Source organism: Cyanistes caeruleus, chromosome 3 (genome assembly GCF_971803275.1).
Source record: "Cyanistes caeruleus chromosome 3, bCyaCae1.hap1.1, whole genome shotgun sequence".
Lineage (NCBI taxonomy): Eukaryota > Metazoa > Chordata > Aves > Passeriformes > Paridae > Cyanistes > Cyanistes caeruleus.
The window spans coordinates 11392438-11416393 of NC_141703.1; the positions used below are offsets into that span (position 1 = coordinate 11392438).

Here is a 23956-nt window from a genome sequence, read left to right on the forward strand (position 1 = left end):
ATCTTCATCTAAGCTCATCTTTATTTTTCTTATTTTCCTCTTCATATTTGCAGAACCTTAGAGTCAAGATCTGAGACACAGAAAATAGTTTGCCTCTGCAAATAATATATGCATGGTGATATTTTTTCTTCATTTTTTCTGTTTCTCTTTAATGAAGGCATTTCAATTTGCTTTTATTCATTCACCCAAAATGGTGCATTGAACAAAGTGGATCCCATATTGTGGTTTTAAATTATCACTTTTTTTTCAAATCTTTCCAAATGGGACAGGCATATTCATTATTAATAACTCTAATTTCACAGTCTACCCACTCCACACTGTCATGATCTTACATATCTTTAACTGAAATTTGTGCATACACATATATTTATATGCATTATGTAAAATCAACAACTACCTCATAGCGGTGATGCAGTTTTTTCCCTGAAAATTTTAAATGTAAATATAAACCATGATACAATAGTTTCAAAAGTAACTGTGTAGTTCTTCATGATTCACTGTAAAATTCCCACTGACACAAGAGCAGTCATTTTTGTGAGATCAACACTTCAAAAGCTTTGTAAAGACTCCATGCTGTACAAATGTTTGAAGGAACTCTAGGAGGAACCCAGGACATTTATTTTCCCAATCAGTAATTTCTTAGACTATGCTAGCTCTGATTTTTTTTCTCATTTTTGATTTTTATGACAGATTTTTGCATCATTTTTCCTCAGCACTGGAAAACTGGACAACTTTAGAAAAACATTTTACTGTTCAGGCAAGTGTAATTGATTTCTCTTTTTGTGTAGAAGTCACTAAAGCTTTGAGTTTGCCACATGGCAAATGCTTGTAAGGGTTTGGAATGGGACTGTGTTCATCTACCCCATCCAACTAAGGGTAACTTCTTTCCAATTCTTGACAGCATTTATTAATCTGTATCCATGTACACAGGTGACATCATGTATCCACAAAAGGATTTGTAATTATTAGATGAAAACTGTGTAACTACTGAAAAATGTAAAGACAGGAACTAGCTCTGATTCTGGCAATGTTTTAGCCCTGAACTTTTCCACTGTAGAACAGTGAGATTCAGCTGATCAATTTTATCTGTGAAATACTTCCTTATGCCATAAAGAACTACAAGGGAGGATGGACACTTTTTAAACAACACATGGTTACTGCTGCCAAAATATCTTTTACTTAAATAGGATTGGAGTCCACATATAATGATGAAAGTGCTTATATGTGATGAATAGGCTTCTATAGTTGCACTGCTTTTCTGATTAACGCTTCCTGAAAAAATGAACCAAAAGTAATGAATTTTATTTAACAGCTCCAAAATTATGACAGAAAATCAGATTTACAGCGCTTTAAATCTTTCTTTTTCTCCTAAAAGAATTAGATGTTTGCCTAAAATACTCAAAAAGTAATTTCTTAAGTTTGGTTGATAAGGGGCATGAGAAATGAGGTTACCAATCTTTTAGGAGGTAAAGCCATGGGTAAAGTATCTCATCCTGAGGGTCCCTGGCCACAAAGGGCACAGGCCTGAGAAGAGCTGTTCAAGGCAGACACAACAGTAGGTACCTCATTCTGGCTGCCACTCTTTCTCTTGAGCATGATTTTTGAGCTCATGTTGATCTTCTGTTACACAGAGGGACGTGTAGCATCTCGAGGAGAGAGATATGTGGGGATGGACAGAGGAATGAGGATTTTAGAAACCCACACCACCATGCTCCGCTTTATTTAGGCAGGGACCCTCTGTCTGTGAGCCTGTGCCTGACTTGGTATAAAAATATATATAAGAATAACTGGAGTCTTGGACCCTTCATAGCCTACAAGAGTTTATGTGCTGATTTTAACAGAAATGGGTTTTCAGTCAGAACTAGGGAACTTTTTTCACAAATACATTTATTAGACTGGAATGTAGTTTACCATGGGAAGTGTCAAATGCAATAAAAGAAATTCACTTCAAAAGCTTTTTTCCATTCAGCTTCTATCATCCTATGAATATTTTGGTTTCCATTTCAATCAGAGACTAAGAAACTGCACGTGTTATGTGTCCTATTTGGACAAACTCTGCCTTATTAAATATCACATATTTCACCAGATTAAATGATGCAACATTTTCTTTAACAACTGTGAAAATAATGAGAAAATAGGAAGAGTATATATTTAAATAAATAGCCACAGTTGGGTGCTAGACCCAACTGATAGGAGAATGTAGGAAAATAGAATTTATATTCTCAATCCAATAGGGCATCATTGTCACATTTCTAAATAAATGCAACTAAATGAAGCATTTCAATTTATATTTAAAAAAAAATTCAAATTTTTCTGCAGAGGAAGTAATAAAAATATTTTTACTAACACTACTTCTGAAAACTTAATTTATGTAGACCATTAGTCTGACCTCATTTACCAGCGCAGAATTCATTTCAAACTGATTATAGTAGCAACTTATCTGTCATGCTCTTTTGAAATAAAAAGAGCAAGAAAAAATGAATCAATGTAGTAATTATATTAAAATATCTACATTTTCCATAATTGGTTTCATATGTTAACAAGAGAGAACAATGTAAGCAATGAAGTAATTACTTGCTTCTATCTGATCCTTATTTTTGCAAGAAACAATGTTAAACACTGAACTAATTATTTTCAAATTCTCCTTTTACCCAGCCCTACTTTTTGTATTCTGGAGCCCCAAAACGATGTTTTCAGTGGAATAATTAAGCTAAATGCTCCTCTTTTCTGCATGTGTTTTTGTAATAGGTGTTGAAGAGAGGAAACAACAAGCAAGTCAGTGAACAGACTATGTAGAAATTGAAATATTTCTACTCTTTCCTGCTTGGATGATCTATCCTAGGCTGAAATGAAATACAATTTGATGCTTTTACTAATACAGCTTTAGCTGGGGTCTAAAGGCAACACTCTTGCTGCTCCCTTTAGCTGTGGCTAAAGGCAGTGCTGAATTTTATTGCCTTCACAGCGGCACATACATGTTAATATCAGGGCCAGGTGAGCCCTGTTTGACTTTTGAAGTGTATATAATCTGCTTGTGTCACAGGGAGGTGGTAGGGCTGTCTGAATTCAGCAACAGGTTAGTGGTCTGAGAAGTCTGGTGGCTTGGATTCTCTCTGTATGCTTGATAATATAAACTGCCTCAAAATGACTTTGCTCAAGAATGTAAGGAATTAAGATACAAAATAAGTCAATTATTCAGGTCATTCAGTTCAGAACTGTTCCTGAAAACTTAGACTCAGTTCCAAGTAAAATATAAATCTGTGAATACCTATATTTTATACAAATATATTCTATACATATATAGATGCATATACACATGTGGAATCATGTCCATTCATGCACCACAGAGACTGCTATTACCCTGGAACAACAACAAAGTATTCAGCTTACTGACAATTGCCTTTGCCAAGCCAGGACCAGCAATAAATTCAAATGAATCATTAGTCCCTGCTCCCCTAAAATGAATTCCTAACGCTGAATTAACTGTCATAACCTTCCAACTCCCATGTGTCTCCCTTAAACATTTCTATTGTCACTTATCCTCATTCTAGTATTAGAATTTAGGATATTTCCTACGTAGGCACTTGTGACTGCAGTCTCCACTGGAGCCAAATTACCACGACAGCAGAGTACCTCATTATCCCCTTAGCTGAGGGCAATACATTGTTACAAGCCCTAACTTTTGTCCTGTGGTATTTGAGAAACAAACTTGGCCTTTCAGGTTCTGCTGAGTCCTAACTCCAAATCTAACACCAACATCAACATGAAGCTTCCAGAAGTGCAGTAAATCCTATCTGCTGTCAGAATGGTTCCACAATATTTTACCCTTTCAAACAGGGGTTGTGTGAGTCCTCCTTCCTTGAACTTCCCAATAGGAGATCGAGGTCTCTTGCCTTTAATCTCAGTCAAACCCATAATACAACATTAAACATCATTAGTCTACAAAACTCCATGGGTTACTACCATATCCCTGGAAATCAGATTTTGAATTATTTGTTTCTGCTGATGCCTCTGATCCCAGTATTAAGTGCTTGAGAGGATATAGAAGTTAATGGACCTGATTGATTGCTGCTTTCAGCTTGAGAACTGATCTGTGCTGTACCAAAACCATGGCCTAGTTACACCAGTACAAGTTCGGACCATAAATCATAATCTCAATTCCTGCTGACACCCAGGATCTTAACTCTATACATTTGGAAGGCTACAGACCCTGTACAGAAACTGTAATCTATCTCTGAACACCAAGTATCTTTCTTTGCTTTTCTGAACTCTAGCAGCCTTCCTTTTCTTGTTCAGGAGAACCCCTCATGTTAAAACCACACCACTGCAGCTCAGCCCAACCCTACAGGCCTTGTATCTTGCTTCCCTCAAAAAGCAAAAACTCTGCCCTTAGACAGAGTTTGAATGATCATATTCCTTGTTACTAAATGTAAAACTTTTTCTGACCATAACAATAATCTCAGCTATTCAGTCTTTCCTGCCCTGACCCCTCAATTGAAGATGAGACATATCTTCTTCATCCAGAATTTATTAAAATTAAAGATTTTTTTGTAATTTTTCATCATCTTAGACACAAGAATATATGATTTAAGCAATAAAACTATTTATTTAGACATTACTGATTCAAACTTTAATATATTTTGCTGACAAGTCAACCCATACTGGTCCAGACTAAAATATGTTACCTAGTTCTTTCTACCAGAGCATTCTCACCAGACTTGCGTGACTCGCTTTATTCATTGTTCTTTTGTCTGGATTGTATGCAAGAGACAAACATTACAGCAATATTTAAAGCAGAAATATAACCCAGGCTAGTCCTCACTCTGAAACACTTGCACATCTTAGGCCAGTAATTGTCTTTCTCATCTGTGAACACTCTTCCCTCCCGCTTTGGCAAGCTGATGAGCACGGGATAGGAACAAACAAGGCAGTGTAGTCGGGACTGGCAAGATTTGAGTTAAAACTTGATTTTGCTTTACTGTTTAAGGCAGCAGGGGTTGGTGGGAATGGACTTTAATACCTGAAGTCCCCAACCTTCAAGCTTACCAGCATTAGAGGCTGTCTTAACTAGTGATGGCTCAGAAGATGAACGGGTATAAACATATAATCATGTGTAAATTGGAAAATTGTGTAGGTACTTGGTCTTGATTATATGTCAAAAAGAAAAATTATGGTGTTTGTTTGTTTGTTTTATTTTTTTATTTTTTTTTTTGTGGAGGTACTATGGTTCAATTGATGTTCTTATACCTATTTATATAAATTTTCAGACAAAGCAGTAGAAGTGGAAAACCAATGGAAAAAAGTTTATCTAACTAGAAATACCTGTGGCTTGCTAAAGAATAAGAATTATTCTTCTATATATAACATGACAGAGCCCAACATTTCTTTGACTTCTGCAGGAACCAAGGTGGAGGTTGGTGTTTGATGGAAGGAATGGTTCATGGATTATTTGTGAGGCTGTAATTTAACAATCCAAACATTACTGTTGATTCATTAAATAAAGCTGACTACTATTTCTATTAAATATGCTTGGTTCCTGCCCTTAGGAATGCTAACTGGGTCTCTCCTGAAACTGAAAATCTGAAAGCACAGGTTTCTGACCTAATGACCTGCTTGATTCTGTAATGCCAGTATGACTGCTTCCAGGCCTGTGATCAACATGAAGTCTGAGGACTGATAGAGAACTGGAGATATTGATGATAACACTAGGATTTTATCCAGCAGAATTTGCATTAGAATTTATGATTAAGACTGGTACTCATGACTGCTACCCCTACGGTGGAAGCTGGTTTTCCCCCTGGAGCCTGTCAGAGCAAGGGGAAAAGACTGATATTCTAAGCACATAAAAGTTACATCCTAACTCTGTGGATCTGTCATGATATAGATACATTTTGTTCTTTAAATCCTGTTACTTCTAGTCCTAACCCTAATGAAATTACAGTGCTACCACTCATCAATTCCTAACAGTGTCCTAAAACATTCACTTGTGAAAAACTCCTACCCCAGACTCACAGGAGTGAGCAATAAATCTCTCAGTGCCTTCTTGCTCTTTAGTCCTCTAACTCTAGTCTTAATCTCTTCTTGACAGTATACAGCAGAATCTGCCACTGGCTCAAGAATTAACATTAAGCTGCACGTTAGTACTGTGACTGACTTCTCTGAAAATGCCCAGCCGGGACACTCTGTCAGACCAGGAGCTGTCAGGAGATCCCTGCTGCACTGCTAGAGCAGCAGTAAAATTTAGAACAGTGGAGGCAGCTGTATATCTTGGTACTGTTAAGATCAATAAAGGTTGTTGCTGACATGGGCAAATATCTTACACAGAATTCAGGAGAAGAATGAATTAGAACAGTTTTCATTATGGCTGTGGTTAGGCGTGGAACAATCCCATGCTGCTGCCTGAAAATGCTGCATGTGATGAGCAGTCCTGCAACAGGGAAGGTGAATTGTGGGGTATTTGAGGACTTCCAGGTCATCCCTGGGAGAGGAAGAAAGGCTGGTCTGGTCCTGCAAGATGCAGGGGAGGGGTTATTTTAGCCCAGAGTTAGACCTCAGGACAGCAGAGGTTGAAGGACTAACTCCTGGATTAATTCTGCCAGCTTCAGTGTACAGTTTATAGACTGTGAGGGCTGAGTGCTCTGTTGTGTTAAGGCTGTGTTTAGGGGCTTGGGACAGCTGAAGTATGAGAATTAATGTCAAGTATGAATTCTGCCTGGCACACAGAGCTGGGCTTTTAGATATATTTTGTTCTGATCCTGGTTAGATGGAGCTAATAAACTACTATGTTAAATATAGGTTTGGCGTTAGACTTTAGGAAGAAGAATTATTGTATTTTTTTGTGCTAAGTAGGAGTGAATGCCAACAGAGGGTTGCTGATTGACTTTGTTAAAGGTAGTGTTACATTTGAGTCAAACTTAGTGTCAGTTTTTAGGAAAACTGGCTGAATTTATCTGAGGATGGCTTAATAGTGAATAAATTAGCATGAAGTAAAAAACATGTTTTTTCTTTGGATCCAGATATTGCCACTGGAAGGAAGGTATGACAGAAAAAAAATAAATCAAATCAGCTATACGTTTGTGATTATTGCTTGAGTTAATCAAGGTCATTACAATATCTTGTTTTTATACCAATGGCAGAATCTGGTTTAGAATTAGAATCAAGTCTGACCACTGTGTTTTACTGAGAGATCCTACAAAGCCTGCAGAGATAAGATGAAGGTCAATGCTAGCAGTGGCATTTGGCATTTGATTGATATCAGGGCTGGGGAAGGTCACTGCACTTGCATTTAATGGTTGTGTTAGGGCAGGCACCTGGAAGAGCAGAGGCAGGTTTATCGATTGAATTTCCAAGATTAGCAGGGCTAGGATGATATCTTAAATAGGTCATACTAAGTGCAGGGTCTAACAAGAATTTCTGCTCTTCTGAGTTAAGTTTGTGATTAGAATTTGCTGTATCAAGAACTAAAGAGCTGAGGCCAGCAGGCTGGAGAGGAGTCAAACTGAGAAGGTAGGCTTGTTGTTTGTTTTGGATGTAAATATCCCTGGGCTGTGAGATACCTGATAGGATAACTATGTAGATGAGTCTTCATTAAAAGAAAAAAACAGGGGGAGGGATAGCCCAGGTGATGAAAAATTCTCATAATACCCTTGTTTGAAACCCATTGCATAACCTTACTTTTATTACAATTTATAAAGCTCAGGCTACCACAAATCCCCTTCACTTTGAAGCTGGAAATGTTGCACAGTTCAAATAAATGTACCAAGAACAGATTTCTCCTGCTCAGGTACAGCAGTGGATTCTAGCTAATAAGCATTCTGAAATTTAAAGCACTGGACAGCTCTGCCTGGGCACAGACTCATTCTGCACCTGAGGCACATAAGAACTTATTATTTCAGATATAGCTGAGATTTCCCTGAAACACTTCACTGTTTTAAAGCAGATCTCAGGGAAAAACAAAACAACACAAATCAAACATCCCCCTCCAAAAATTAAAGAAGTCTGGACAAAACATACAAATCTGATGATACAAAGTTGAGAACAAGAGAATTTGGAATTGATGATTCTTGTGTTTCCCTTCCAACTTAGAATATTGTGTGATCTGGAATAACTTTAAGAATATGCTCATTTGCAACTATGGTGTGACTATTGTAAATGAAATATGTGGTGCTCACAAGATGAGGATTTTTCTTTCCTAATTTTTTTTTTTAAACTAAAAAGCAACTAGAGAAAATTATACTCATAATTCCACTACTTGAAATATTAATAAAAAATAACTATCTACCTATGTTTCAAGTGGAACTTTCAGTTTAAGAAAATAAAACAAGTTTTTCTAAAGTCTCAGAAATTTTAATTTTATTTATGACATAAATATTCACTATGTAGCCATATAGCACTTGGAAGGACCTGAATTAATGTGTGAACTCATATAAAAGCTTTGCAAAATGATTTTGAACACTTTCTTGAAAGAAGGGTAGGCTGGATTAACATGAATTACTTACTAATTTTCTCCATGAGAAAAAAAGGGAATTACTGTATATTCAGAAATAACATGATGTAATTTTGGGAAGGATGTACCACCTTTTTACATACACTGACTAGGTGAAGCCCTAATTCAAAACCAGGAAAATTCCGCTGGCTGACCATGAGGATTTCTTTGCCTTTGGTTCTGTGATGAGTGAGAATGTACTCTTGTACTAAAGCAGCATAGAAACTTTCATTCCTACCCAGGGAAACACTGGGCAAGCACAGGTTAAACACTCCAAGTGGGGCAGTAGGATTTAATGCAGTCCTGCAGGCAGCAGCAGTTACACTGATTTTACCTTTTCACTTCCTCACTGGCACCACGATGTTGCAAAGAGGTTGGTAGAGCAATGAAGGTCAGGGAATGCCCTGAGGTTACAATATTGTTCAAGCCACTGCTGCCCAATGGCCCACAAAACCCTGTTTCTTCTTTAACTCTGGTCCCATCTGAGCATCAGCGAGCAGCTGATCTGAGCATTCTCAAGCAGTTAGATTATGAAACAGCACTGACAGTGTTTAATGAATGAAGTCTGAGCTCATTCTAGACAAGGACAATGCTGGGAAGGAAGAAAAGCTGATGGTTATGGTGAGCAGCATTGACCTGAGCTCAGAAATCTGCTCAAACACCCATTTGTGTCAATGGAGTGGCATCAATATGTGCAATCCTAATAAGTTAAAAAGAGAAAAGAATTAGGACTTGAGAACAGAAGCTAGCACTGATAGAAAGATTTTTAATGGAATTTTCTCAAGTGGCACAAGAATTTTAAATGGACATGGAGAATGGGAATTTTCATACTGAACTATGGTTGCCTAATTAGTCAGCATATACTACATGTTATGCTCCCTTTTCAACTAGACAGATGAGCATCCTCAGAATGGGAATCATTCCTCCTGTTTTAGCTCTTGAATAATCTTTGGATGGATTACTCTCTGGAGATGCTCTAGCCTTCCAAGTTTGTTTAAAGTAGTAACAGAGTAGGGAAAAAAGCATGTGTTTTTATCTGGAATTACCTGTTTGCCTATTAAAATTGAACCATAATATTTCAGTTGCAATGCTACTACAATATTAGAATGGTAACAACTTCAAGAGGTCATAATCCTGTCTCTGACATTTGGATAGTTTTAAAATTAAAAAAAAATAAATCTGAGCAACAGGACTTATATTTTTTAATCTTTAACTTAGAGACCCAGCTAGATCTTCTGCAGCCTACTTTATTCCTCTCTCACATTATTAGTGCATTCATCATCTTACAAGTGCATGCAAGTACTTTTGGAAATACCATATGAGGGTTCATGGGGTCTGCTGTCTGTAAAATCATTCTGTCTGACATTTTTATAAAACCTTCATCAAAAGTGCTCCCATGAGCCTGTACCCATTTAGATGAGGTCAGTATGTTCCTGTTCCTGTCTGGTAAACCTACTCATCTTTCTGAATATGAAATGATTTTCTAAAAAATGTCAATTGTAAAACAATCTTAACTGCAGTAATGCAGCCTATGCTAAAGATGGCTCTTTTCCAACCAACTTTGTGTAATCTTGTTCACTTAAATGAAAAGTAACGTGCATATATCTGCTTTAATCTTGATCTTTGAAAAATATCAGGCCAACAGACATTAAGCAATTCCTTGTGAAACCAATTTTATAAGCAGACATTTGCATTTCATTACATGTATATTAGCATAGAGTGATTGACACCAAGTTTTTCCAGGGTTCATGTTCTCAGGCATTTCTATTTCATAACAACTTTATTTTATAAGCACTGAGAAGGAAAAAGAGGGACTATGTTTCTGTTCCCCAGTCAGGTTTAGCAATGCGAACCAGCCCTGGTGAGCAAACCAGACAGTGCTGAGCACGCTGTGTCCATGGTACACACGCTTCAAGCACAGGGAGGAAAAGGAGGTTTCAGGCCAAGTCTTGTCTGCTTTCATGGCCTGAGCTCCCACTCAATGAATACCTGGAGTGTTCACTGAAGTTCAGTTCCATCCAAAGGGAATTCAGATCAAGCACGCTGAGCCAAGTCCATAGTGTGCACCAAAGCATTGCAAGGTGGGGGCACTGGAGAAACATTCTGAAGTATTCCTGATCCAGGAAAAGCAGTAATGCAGTGCTTAATGAGAATAGACCTCAGGAAAGTGTTAGCAAAAATAAAACAAATGTTGTTTTCACCTGCTTTGAGTTTTGAAATCACAAGAGTCAATTTACCTCTCACCATCACCAGCTGGCAACTGAGATGAAGCAAAGACATTCCTTTCCTGTTTGCTTATAAAAATTTAATTATTTTAAATTCTGCTGGGACTGTAACAGGAAATTTTGAGACTTATACCAACATTGCTAATTGCAGACATGATACCAAAACATATCCAGGTGTGAAAATAAAGTCCTTATTAAGTGAACAGCTGTGGAAATAATCCTTTTCTTATCGAACAAATTGCTGATTCAGGGTCAGGTTATCCTCTTCTTTCATTAGCAGCAGAAGTGTTAAGGGCAGCAAGGCACTCTAGGACAAAATTGCCAGGTACTCAAGCAAAAGTTTTTCCTTTGTGAACTGCTGGAAAGGTAATGCTATCCTATCTGTTCTCACAAATCTTTGTTGAAATCACCAAACTGGTAGCAACTAAAGAAACGTGTGATATAAGAAGCAGACTGTCCTTTAAATTTGATATATAATATATGGCCTGAAAAAAAATGAAAATGAATTGAAAATGACTTAAAAAAAATAAAGACCGTAGAAAATGTCAATGTGGAAAGGCCTTTTACTGATTTAAAATTTAATTGAATTTCAAAATGTTTCACTTCAGTCAAATGCTGAGGAAGCTCTGTTGTATATTCACAATTTCCTGGATGTCCTAGAACTGATTGATGACAAACGTGTTATCATTTTGTCACAGGAGACAGTTATATATGAAAAGAAAAAAGAAATATTTTCTGAGAATGAAAACTGCAAGTGTATTTAGCAAGAAACTTGTTTTTAATATAGTGCCGTTGCACTTTCTTAATAGGTAAGACATCTGTGATCTATCACTTGGGCCTTAACACTCAAATAGATTTTGAAATGCTGGTATTCAGCAGTTTAGCCCCAAATTACACCAAGGATATGGGTTTAAATGCTCTCATTTAGGTCACAGTAACATATTATGGTTAAATCAATACACAGAAGCAATTGTTTACTGTTTGTGATAGTTAATGTTGTTTAATTTTGAGAATTAATGACTTGGATAAAATGAAGAGTAAAAGCCATATTCTAATTTGTGAGTGGGGAAAGTTTCAGTTTCATAGAATTGCAAACTGTTAAAAGAGTGAAAGACAAGAAAATACCACTGCAATTACCACAAGTACATAATTTCAGCTTGGAGGGCATTTTTAAGTACTGCAATAGGAGAAAAAAAAAAAGATGGAAAGAAAATTTGTGTTAGTCAAAGCACAAACCAATTCTTTAATGAGGTATAGAAAAGTCTCATAAAAACCACTGGAAAGTTGTTTGAAATGCTCAGTTTTGGTTCATAAAATCTACAACTCTCAATGACATTAATTTTAAAAGATTTCACATGACTTACAAGTCACATAGCCAACATAGGCCATCATGAAATGTGAAGTATTAGCATATTTACAAGTTAATATTGGAGACAGAATCATGGGGTTTATCATGAACACAGTGTTTTGTGTTTTTTATTTCTCCCCCTCTGTGGTAAGACATACTGAACAGACCATAACCTCAAATAAAACAGCAAATATTATTACTGGTTTTCAACTACTGAATCATACTTGCTACTTCTTCCATTTAAACTTCCATTTTCTCTTCCACAACCTACAGCACTCATTTGCTGATTTGTGATTTGCTCTGAGCTTGGTTAGCTATCCAAATAAATTAAATGTGATAATATATTGGTAGTGAATTGCCACTGTAAATATAATTTAGAAGTTCTGTTTTTAGTTTTAAAAATGTAATATCAATCAAATCAAACGTTATATGCTAAGGAGTGTCCAGAAAAATCGTTTTTATCTCTAATGAAGAAGAAAAATGTAAGGTGCCACTGTGTTTAGGGATCTTCTTACAGATACTAGACCTGAGCTTTTCAGGAACTAATAGATGTGAACCCTTGTGTTATTTTAGATTTAAACTTTAGAAGAATAAAATCTGAGGGAACTTAATCAAACACTAAAATTAAGAGGATCCTGATTTGCTTTCTCCTCAACAGAGGCATTAATCTTCCTTTACAATTGCTCCATTTGAATGTTTCAAGTCAGGTTCCTGTTAAGAAAAACCTGATCAGTGCCATGATACCAGGCTATGTTCCCAGTGTCATGTGTTTCACCTGGATGCTGTGAGTGTCCTTTGAAATGTAAATGGTCATAAATAACAAATTCCACTGGAATTTGCCTGCCAGGTGGGGCAGGCTCTAGAACAGGACAGGTGGGACACTCCAGGCCATGACTGCCAGTCTTGCTGAGATGCATGTAAGGCTTTCTTCAGGGTCCTCAGCTTTTACACAATACCCAAGGACTAGAATAAAAGGGCCTCTCAAATCCACTGTGTTCCTAGAAACTAAAGGAAACAGCTTTCCAACTTCCCATATATGCCCCAATGCAAAATCTAGAAAAGAGAACATATATAATTTTTTCAAAGTGTTGTACTTAAACCCTATGTGCTTACATGCAAAAGCTGTATAATTATTCCCAGCAGTTTTATTTTCAGGAGAAAGAATAAAGTTGTGAAAATGCGTAAGTTTATCATCATGAAAATGTGCAATCACGTTATGACCAAGTTATTCTTGTTTTTAGAGATTATCTTTACCTACAGTGGATGCAAATCTAAGTTGAAGAAGATTGTGGAGAAGAGGAGGGGAGGGATAAATTGCACTGTTGCTGCCACTCTTCCCAGCACTTGCCCACATTGGGGAGTGGCAGAAACAGGTCTCTGCCTCTCCAAAACTCTTGGGCAGATGTGCACTGCCTTGGCATGCAGGGAGAGGCCTTCTTCAAGGGCCACAAGGCAATCTGTGGAGGCTTCTGAGCTTTTGGATGCTTCCACTCTAATTTGCATGGATGACAGCAATGGGTTGAACACAACCTTACTGTACATTCTCACAAATGAAAGCAAGTCTTTAGCCAATAATTTGAAATGAAAATGGTTTATCCTTTATTTGTGTCCAAATTCCTCCAAAAATTTGGACTATTTTTTTCCATATATTAAAGAGAAGATAGTCCTGGAGAAAAAATCCAGAGAAGGCAAACGGAAAGGGAAAAAGAGGATTGGTGTGACACTGGGTTTCCCATTATTTGAAATATTTATTTGTGCCTCAGCTTATTTTTAGCCACTTTTTCTGTTGCTAATGTAAATGCTCCTGTTATTCTCTTTAAACACAGAAATGTTGCCTTTGTCTCAGCTTCATCATTACCATTAGGTGTCCTTGAGGGATAATTCTCTCTCTGAGGTCCCCAAACCATATAAATGGAACACTACTGTAATTGAAGCCGAATTATGTTTTATTTAAAAAGTTATTTATATTTAATCCAATGATATTGATGATATAAAGTAAATGATGTATATTAACCAGCTCTATATGCAGCCTGACATGCAAAGACATCAGAGCAAGCAGTGCTGTGTGCCCACTGTTGGGTGTGTTCCCAAGAAGCCCTGTCAGATTTGATCACTCGTTCATGGCACACAGCCCGAGTTCAGCAGGGCTCCAGCTGCTGACAGGCCTGATGCTGCCACAGACAATATCAGGGCATTTCTAGGAAAGGCTGTGACACTCTTCTCTATCAGGTGCCATCTCTGCAAGGGCATCTGGAATTTTCACAGAGTGCCAGGAAAATCCATTTGAAAAGCATGTTCTGGAAAATATCTCAAGTGACACAATGTTCTGGTAGTTATCTTAAAGAGCCACTAGTATGGACTATTCCAGAACGTGGCCCTAAAGCATATTTGAAGAATCTTAAAATACAGTAGACCTGATAGGTATCCTGTCTGCAAGAAAATTCACAGCTTTTCCAAAATATGAACATGAAAGCAATAATAACAGTCAACTTCCCCCATACACACTAGAGAGTGCTCTGTTTTAGGGATGATGATATTCCATTTCAACTAATCCAATAGCAATGCCTCCTGACAAACATAAGCATACAAGATAATAACTTAGTCTGTGCGTGATATTATGTACACATTTCACCTGAACCACGTTTCCTATTACCTGCCTGTTGTGTTAAACCCTGAATGGCTCCATAAGCAGTCATGTGATTAAGAATGAGACACACTGTGTTTTACACTGCATAATTTTTATTGTTGTATACATGGAACAACAGGTGCACCTGATTCTTGACAGAGAAAGATCTACTCTGTTAAAACTGCCAGCAATTTCTGTATAGCTCTTTTAAAGATTTTGAATAATCAAGCAAATAAAAAGTAGAAGTTTCCAAAAGTGGGTGATAGATACAGCTTCATAGTGAAGATGACTTTCCATTCCTGATCCTTTGAGTGCTTCTGTCATTGCCCAAAACAAGGCTGCCCAGAGCCCTCATTCTATGTCTCCCAAAGTGTGACTGTAGTGTTTTAATCTAGATGGTGACGTGGTTGGTGGTAACAGTCTACCAGGATACTCATTGCTTTTCTGAATTTAGGCTCTCATCAAGGTTGAGCCCCATTCTGTTTTAGAGAATGCCACTTTAGTCTTACAGTGACTGAAAGGGATGTGAACGCCTACTCTGTTGCCTCTCTCTGGATACAAACCTAAATGACAGCTGCAGAGGAGTGTTTAGTTTGTTACGACTTTTTAAAGGAATAAATGCACACAAATAGTTAATATCTAGTATCTCCTGTCAATTAGGGTAATAATTTTGAGAGATATGCTGTGTTAGTAATATTTAAAGTCACTCTGGTTTTAGTTCTGCTTTTCTATGTTGCTCAACTGAAATTTGGATTCTGTATTGTTATTGAAAACAGGTATAAACACTGATAGAAAATGACTAAGCTATTTGTCTAGGGTAAATTCATGTTTCAGAATTTTAGGTTTTAAATAACTGTAACAACTACTTAAAATTGAATTATTATACATTTAAAATTCTGCTAATATAAAGTTTCAAAATCTAAAGGCAGTTAACTTTTCTTAATTTGATAAAAGTAATGATAATACATTTTAAAATTAGTCTTCTAAATTCAAAGAACATGAAATTTGCTGTTGAAACAAGTGGAACTATTGAAAATCTTAGGTCACCTATGTGTTATAATTTGGTAATCGCTGGAAAATTAGTTTGAGACACTCTATTAAAGATGCTGCAGAAACACCATGTACTGCTCATTCATATGATCACAAGAATGAACACAGAAGGAACTTATGACTTTGTTCATAGTGCTTATGAAGGTGATGATTTAGGTTATGCTTTAAGGTCGCTGGAGAATTGCTTTCCCTCTGTTACAAAATGGATTTTTTTTACCAGCAAGAAGATGATATTGGAAGGTATGGAATAGGGAGGGGGAAACAAGGGACAGATCAGCGTTATATGAAAAATCATCCATCTGAAAAATGAATGAACACAATTCTCGACAATAGTCTCCTATGAATTACCTTCAAAGAACTTTGTTGTGAAATTTCTCTCTGTCTGTCCTAGATGGCAGACTCCAGTGTCAAGTCTGCCCCCAGAAGGTGCATCGATATTCCTTATTGCTGGAGAAAGAACCATCAGACAGAAGAGGAAATGTGGATGCTGAGACTGAGTGTGGACTATGAAGATTAGGAGAAAAAAATTATATATATATATATATATATACACATATATGCATAGATTTTTGATTTAGTTTTGCTGATGATTTAATCTAACAAGAAATTATGTACCCACACATAATGTTGCTTAGAACTGCTTTAGAGATCTTTATAACATTCAGACTGTTACAAAATGACCATTGCATGGCTAAAATGCTTCAGGTTAGTGCTACATTTGCAGGGTTTATGCTTTTATTCCCCTGGGGATTATTTTTTTTTTTTTTTTTTGTGAACTTTTTATATGCCTACTTGTGCTGGTTTTGGCTTAGGTGGAGCTAATTTTGGCTCCGGTAGAGATTATTTTCTCCGTAGTAGCTGGTATAGGACTGTGTTTTGGTTTTATGCTGGAAACAGTGCTGGTTATCCAGGGATGTTTTGGTTATTTCTGAGCAGGGTTTGCTCAGTGTCAAGGCCTTCTCTGTTTCTCACCCACCGCACCTGTGAGGAGGCTGGGGGTGGATGAGGTGTTGTGGGGTGACAGCAGGGCCAGCTGACCCCAGCTGACCACAGGGACATCCCAGCCCATCTGCTGTGTACAGCCCAGCATGTGAGAGGGAAAGGGAGGATGTTCAGAGCCTTGGTGTTTGCCACTGAACGATGGAGCCCAGCTTCCCTGGGGTGGCTGAGCACCTGCCTGCCCATGGGAAGCACTGAAATAATTCCTTGCTTTTCTCAGCTTTGCTTGTGTGCATGGCTTTTGTTTGCTCTTTAAATTATCATTATCTCAACAAATGAGTTTTTCTCACGTTGATTCTCTCCCCCTTTTGGCCAGGGGTAAGTAAATGAGTGACTGCAGGAGGATTAGTTTCCCACTGGGGTAAATCGTGACAGTGCTAAATAAATAATAAACTAAATAATAAACTGTATGTTTGAGAGATACATCATGTATTCTGCACCCAACAGGTGCCAGAGAGCCTCAGCTGAAAGATGCTATGGCTGGTGCAGAACGCACTGCTGAAAACACTGTGCCTTTTTCAAGTTAAGTATGTCAGACCTGAGCTTGCTTGATAGCAGAGAGCCTTGTCAGCGTGTGTTTACAAGACTGTGTACAAAAGATATGCAAAACCTAACACGAGAAAGTTGAGCCTAAATACAGACTTTACTCAATTTTCAGGTCTCTGTGGGACTAGTGCAGTAGTTGCCATCAGCATCAGTACAGCACTACCAAGAAAACAAGAAGATAAGGGTAGTAAAATAAAGGTTTTTCTGAAGATGTTAAGTCAGAAGCAAGATTTTTTTCCTTGTTTTCACAGTCTGTACCACTGTCTTCTTTACTGCAACTGCCATCTGTATCATGGTAACTTGAATAAATTTAAATTGCCATGTTTTCTCCATGTATCTGAACCCAATAACAATGAAAGCCCATTAAAATACGTATCTGACTTTCAGTACATTGCAAATTATTATGAAGTCACTTCAGCCACTTTAATATATCAATTATTTTGTTTGTTTGCATAACTAAATCTTTCATATATTTATAAATTACTTGTTCCTGTTGTACATACTTTTTTTTCCTTTAATCTTTCAGGAAATTCAGAAAAGGAGAAAAAACAACATTAAAACTAACCTATTTAATTCCATCCAAAGAAAAGGGCTAGCAAGAGATTCTGAGGCATTAAAGGCAGAGAAGGAGAGAACAGGAAGAAGTTTTTATTAATAGATGTGAATCATCCTTAAAGGTCGGTAGTCTCAATACAGTTTTCTATTTATGTCTAAACAACTACAGAATTTTTTTCCACTTTAGGGCAAGTAAATTAATGAATAAATATGTTTGCCAGGTTTTTAAGAAAAACTTCAAACTTTACAACAAAAAAATTAAACTGAAGAAAGCACAGTATAGTAATATAAGGAAAATAGAAGGACTCTAGGGACTTTCTAACCTTTAATCAAGGCTGTAAGAAATCCCTTCTGTTTGAGTCATGTTCTCAGACATACCTCTTGAAAATCAAAAATCTGACCTAGGGGATTTTCTGGATACTCACCCCCCACTGAAATATTTGCATGGTCAAGCACCTCTTCTTAGATATTAATTTCATATTCTGTCCCATCCAGGCATATGTTGTATGGATTTACAATGCAGTCATGAGGGACTTTTGAAAACTCAGCAATAATCTGGTGTCAAATCCTTAAACAAATTGTGTCCAAGTTTTTCTTCTCAATCTCCAAGTAGAAACAAACTGAGGAAAAAAATGCCAAGCAGTATTTTTATCTTGTCTTAGAAAAGTAAAGTTTGGTATTACTACTTTACTGAATTGCTTTAGAAAAGTGTATGAAGCAATATGTGACCGAAACAAAGAACCTTGCAAAACTAAACAAAACTAAACCATCTACTAAACAAAAAGAAGGTTACATTCACTGAAAAAAAACCTCACTGCATTCTGAGACACAATGCCTTTGGCTGCCTCATGTTGGTTGGGAAAACCTAATAGTTAATTTGTTGGAGAGGTTGAAGCTGCAAACTTTTGGCAACATCTGAAAGGAATGAAGAGAGGAGGTGTATGAGTTTGGACATCTTCATAAACAAGCTGCTTACCCACAGGCTACAAAGTCATTTTTCCTATGCTTTCTTTGGACTACTGAATATTTAATTGCTGTATATGAAGTAGGGCAGCTTCAATGGGGGGAATCTATCCAGCCTCAAACATCCTTACCTGATAATGTTTAAATCAGTCCCATTGCCCTTGGCAGGAGCAGAGGAGGGAAAGAGTGAAGCCAAAGCCATCACAACCCTTGCACCAGTCTGGGTTTGAGAAGGAATTTTCATACACACTGAGCTCAGGGGCTAAATTTCTGCTGGGGACAGACAATCTATATTGACTTGAGGGAAGTGTCTAACTCTGAGAGAAAGGCACACTTTATTTTATGTTTGTTCTCACTGTTTTGTGTCCTCTGGCAAAAATGCTCATTACTCTGTGTGCTATTTTCTGTGATTTGCCTTCTTAAACATGAAGTTTTATTCCTGTACAGAGCAAAGAACATAAACCCTTAGGAAGAGCTGTGAATGTTGCCAGGTAACTGTGCACTGTAAAGTTGGGCACTGCACTGTCAGTCTGTATTTTGAGATTAACTTCTCCTGAGCTGTCTCCAATTCCTCCATAAGGACACAGCACACACCTGTGTTTTGACAGGTAGCAGTGACGCTGACACTGAAATACCCAGCGATGGGCAGGGCATGCTAACAAAATGATACTTTTGTTTTTCCTTCTCCATCCAACTGGAGGTACCAAAATCAGTCTTTTCCAACCTCCTCCTCCGTTCTTTGTTCTCTGCATCAAATCATACCCCCATGTACATTTTTGGAACCCCGCTTATTTCCCCATTCCCTTGGTGACAGCTGTATAGTCACATTACCTTCATTTAGAGTCAGTTGTGGCACCTAGGCAACCCGAGGGCATCAGTAAATTGGATCATTGCCTCAGATTGCACTCAGTGTTATTTTGTTTATTTCTGGGGAGAAACCTTCATTTCAACACAGCTGTAGCTGCCTGTAACAGCAGAAGAAATAAAATCTTACATTTTTAACCACATTTAACAGATAATACTCTGAATAAGTAATTAAATGATCTAGTTTCATAGGTAAAAATTAAAAATTTTTCATGTAGGTATTTTTGCAGCTCTGTTCTCTGCCCCAGCACCTTTTAAGAATCTGATTTAAGCTGACAGAAGATAAAGCAATTTAAAATAATGCCTGTCACATCATCCATAATCCTTACTATGGTGCCATCTTCTTGCCCTCTTTCAGTTTAGTTCAATACAGTGGCAGGTGGCAAGGACATGCCAGGTGCCTTCACCTTAGATTTCTGGATTCTCCAGAGGTAATCTGCATTTCATTGCTACATTCCATAACTAGAGAGGTACTTCCTCCCGTCTGGAAGGACAGCACACATGGGCACAAAGAGCCAAAAAAAGGAATTCTAAACAATGGGATGGGGTTAAGCTATGTAGGAGCTAAGAAAAAGGAAAGATGTTTCCCCTGGGTGAAGCAAACCAAAATAATGTTGAATCATCCGTGCACAAATTTTACAAGGGAAGTATTGAAGTTAGATTCAGTTAAAAATACATTAATTGGTATCTCTTTGGCTTTGATTATTTGGTTGATATTAAACCTAGATAATCAGTGCTTTCTAGAACAGCAATAATTTTTCAACATAATGCTGACATATAAGCACTGGACCGTCTGTAAACTGGCACTATTTTCTTGGGCTCATGCTAGAGAGGTTTTTGGAAGATTGTCTCCCATGGGAGGGACTCCATCCTGGAGCACAGGAAAAGTATGAGGAGAAAGAAATGAGACCCATGGGCTACTCGGAGAGAGGAGGTAAATAAGTTGGGAATGACACTGAGCCTATGAGGAACCAAGATGTGTTCATAGATTTGTTCATATTTCTCATTATTCCACTCTGATTTGATAATTAATAAATTCAACTGATTTCCTCAACTTAAATCTCTTTTGTTCACGACAGTAACTGGAGAGTGGTTTCTCCCTGTTCTTATCTCAACACAGAAGCCTTCCATGAAGTTTTCTCTACTTCTCGTGTATAGGGGAGAGAAAGATCACCTTGGGGCTACCCAGCAGTCAGCCAACGTCAGTTCACCAAATTAAAAGATAAGGGAGAAAATGCAAGATTCTACAGGAACAGTTTCACAATAGCCAAACCACCAACCAAAATAAAATCACCATAGCAGCATGGATTCAGATATCCGAAATAAGATATTATTCAGCAATCCAGAAAATTGTCCTGGGGTGACTTTACTTTTAAGATATCTTTGGGAGCTGTGGGGAAGTTGAAGCTGTGAGAGGCTGATGGGAGTTTTCCCTCTGACCAATTATTGGTCATTTCTGAGAATTGGCGGCAGTTTTAACCATTGAGAAGTGAGATCAACTTGTGAACACCACCATATGATGTAAAGCCAGGGCTCTCTTGTTCTCTTTGGTTTCTGGCTTCTGACAAGGTAGCAAAGCTCTGTCTCGGCCTTCTTCCCCACTCCAGGCCGGACAAGGCCGCAGAGGATGGGGGAAGGAGGAGGGAGAGGCTGAGCCGGCCTGACTTGGTTTGTAGTTTCTGCTGCTGAACTGAAACCTGACACCATGAACATCTGCAGGTTTCCAAGACTTTAACTCTTTTACTACCTGGATGAGACTTACAGATTACTCCTTTTTCTCAGAGGGAGAGAAGGAAGAGAGAGAGAGACAGCATGAAGAAGACATCATAAAACCATCAAAGACAGTGAAGAAAAGAGTTAAGTTTTAAATGAGGAAGAGAGAATAAGGAGATGATTTAATTAAGCTGAAATATTTTTCTGTTAAAGCTATGGAGATGAACAATAGTGTTCTGAAAAAAAGCTTCTTTAATTCATGACAGAGTATATTGGGAGGAATGAAGTGTTCAAAGTGTGGATTTTGAGCAAATGGTGAAGTAGTTGTGATACAGTGAGGTGCTGGAACAGAGAGGGGAGAAGTAATAGTTGAAGATTTGGGGCTGTTGTAGAGGCAAAGAGAAAACTTCTGTTTCTGGGGCACCTCACAGAGACAGATGAAGAGAACTTTTGCCTTTGAATAACTCATCCTTAAAAATGACATCCCTAGATTCATTGACCCATACACACCTCAGAGTGATGTGAAATGGGAGGAGTAAACTGATGGCAGATTTCCGGGCAGCTGGCATCAGAAAAATAGAAAGCTATAACAGAAATAGTTTTCTCATTAGAAACTCCATAAATTAGCAGAAGAAAGACTTCTGTTTCTCTACAAAGGCTGATGAAAAGACTCTTGCAGGAATTGGGGCTCTTTTAAACACCAAAGTTCCACAGGTTTTTTGTCTCTATGTTATCATGTGAACAAAGGAATGGTTGGGTAGTGGGAGAAAAAGGGGTTTTCTAGAAATTTTATTCTGGTTTTGTTATTCTTGTAGTTTGTTAATAAACTTTCTTTATTCCTTTTAAGTTTTAAGCCTGTTTTCCTCTTGTTCTAATCCGTATCTCACAGCAAGAAATAAGTAAGTTTTCTAGTAATTTTTAGGTAGTGCTTTAAAACCACAACAAAAATTCAGTTAAAATCAAAAGAAAATATCTTTAGTGGTCTGTCTTTAAAACTTATCTCAAAAGCTGCTAGTGTTAGGAATAATTGCACAGGACAGCATCTCAATAGTTCTACTATAGAGAAATGACTCATGGGAAAAGAAAAAAGTGATAGATTCTCTTTTTTTTTTAACCTAATTGTTAGTGTGTTAATCCAAATCAGGAACTTAGGATACACAAACTTCTTTTCAGCAGATTCAAATAGAGTTACAATAAAAGCATGGTATTGTTGAGGACTAAATCATGTTTGTTCAAACAATAAAGCTTGTTCAATAGAACAAAAAACACCCAACAAAACAACAACCCCCCCCCCCAAAAGCTAATGACTGGTGTTTCAAATGTAAAGTGAAAGATTTATTAACTTTACTAGCTTTTTCCCTTTTTTTTTCCTCATATCGCAAAACTAATAATGTATTTTTGTTTCAATTTGTGAATTAGCTGAGTCTCATTTTCAGATGGCACACAATAAATCTCATGCTTTGCTTTCTAATTGTTTTCTTTTGTTGTTTGTTTGTTTCTTTTGTTGTTTGTTTTTTCTGTTTTTTTCATTGTTTTGTCTTGTTTTATGCTTTTAGTTCGCTGTTCTCTCAAATCCCTGAAAGGCACATTTCAAATATTCCTTCCACTGTTATTTTGTGCTTTCTGTTGATCCGTAGCCTGTCATGGTTTGATACTTCACATCAGAAGTTGCCGCAGCCTTTGAGAAGCATATGTGCTGATTCACATTCCAGATCTGCGTTCTCTAGAAAAACACTCAAGATTACAGTTAAATTAGGTCAGTAGTTGGACTGAAAATGCAGAAGAAATGACTTAAAACACTTTTCTTATTTCTGGTATAGAAATGAGGAGAAAATAAAAATCAGGGTTTAGAATATCTTTTATTGAAAGTCTTGTGTTCAAGAAGTAAGGGGTATTTTTTTCTTTCTCCTCTAGTAAATTAAACAAAAAAACTAACAAACAGAAACAACACAACAAAACTACCAAAAAATCCAAACAAAATCCCAAACTAATCAACCGAACCAAAGAAAAATAAGAAAATTGGGATTTTTTTTTTTTTCTAGAATGCATAGTAAAACTATTTCAAAATATTTCTGTTAGAGTATTTATGCTTTAAGATATACTCCAAAATATGTGAAACTCATGATAAGATTGTGAGAATTAACAACTTTCTGTCCTCGTTTGCAGGAAATGTGCAGGAAGAGCTGGGGAACACAGTGACTCATCTACATGAGTTAATTAAACATTGCCTGTGGTGCTCTATTATCTCACTCTCATGCTGTTAAAAGGGTCTCTGGCATGATTTTACACTGGGCCACCAAGGGCTCTTGTAGTCAGTGCCTAAGCAAGTCTGCATGATTGTTCCTAATAGACAGTTTGGATAAGGTACTTCTTTTGGATGCCAAAAGAGTTTTAATTGTGTTGATGCACAAGTTGGCCCCAGGGCCAAAGAATGGGCCAGTCACCGTTTCCTTTGCTACTTTCAAGGTGACCAAAGCGAGGAAGCCTTGAGAAAGCACATTTGGAAAATGTGCAGGGAAAAGCAGTCGAGTCACTGGAAGAATCCCCTCCTCATAAAAAAATAAACAAAAATCTAACTGAGA

General features: G+C 37.4%; 2 long non-coding RNA genes across 2 annotated transcripts; one reads left to right on the forward strand and one right to left on the reverse strand.

The window, feature by feature from the left end:
* Positions 1-10246: 10246 nt before the first annotated feature.
* On the reverse strand, positions 10247-10784 carry LOC147653951 (uncharacterized). Its single transcript, XR_015284105.1, has 2 exons — positions 10723-10784; positions 10247-10599 (listed from the first exon to the last, which is right to left on the reverse strand). It is a non-coding gene; the product is annotated as an uncharacterized LOC147653951 (long non-coding RNA).
* A 246-nt stretch (positions 10785-11030) lies between these two features.
* Positions 11031-17260, forward strand: LOC147653952 (uncharacterized). Its single transcript, XR_015284106.1, has 3 exons — positions 11031-11076; positions 16126-16439; positions 17181-17260. It is a non-coding gene; the product is annotated as an uncharacterized LOC147653952 (long non-coding RNA).
* Positions 17261-23956: the final 6696 nt, after the last annotated feature.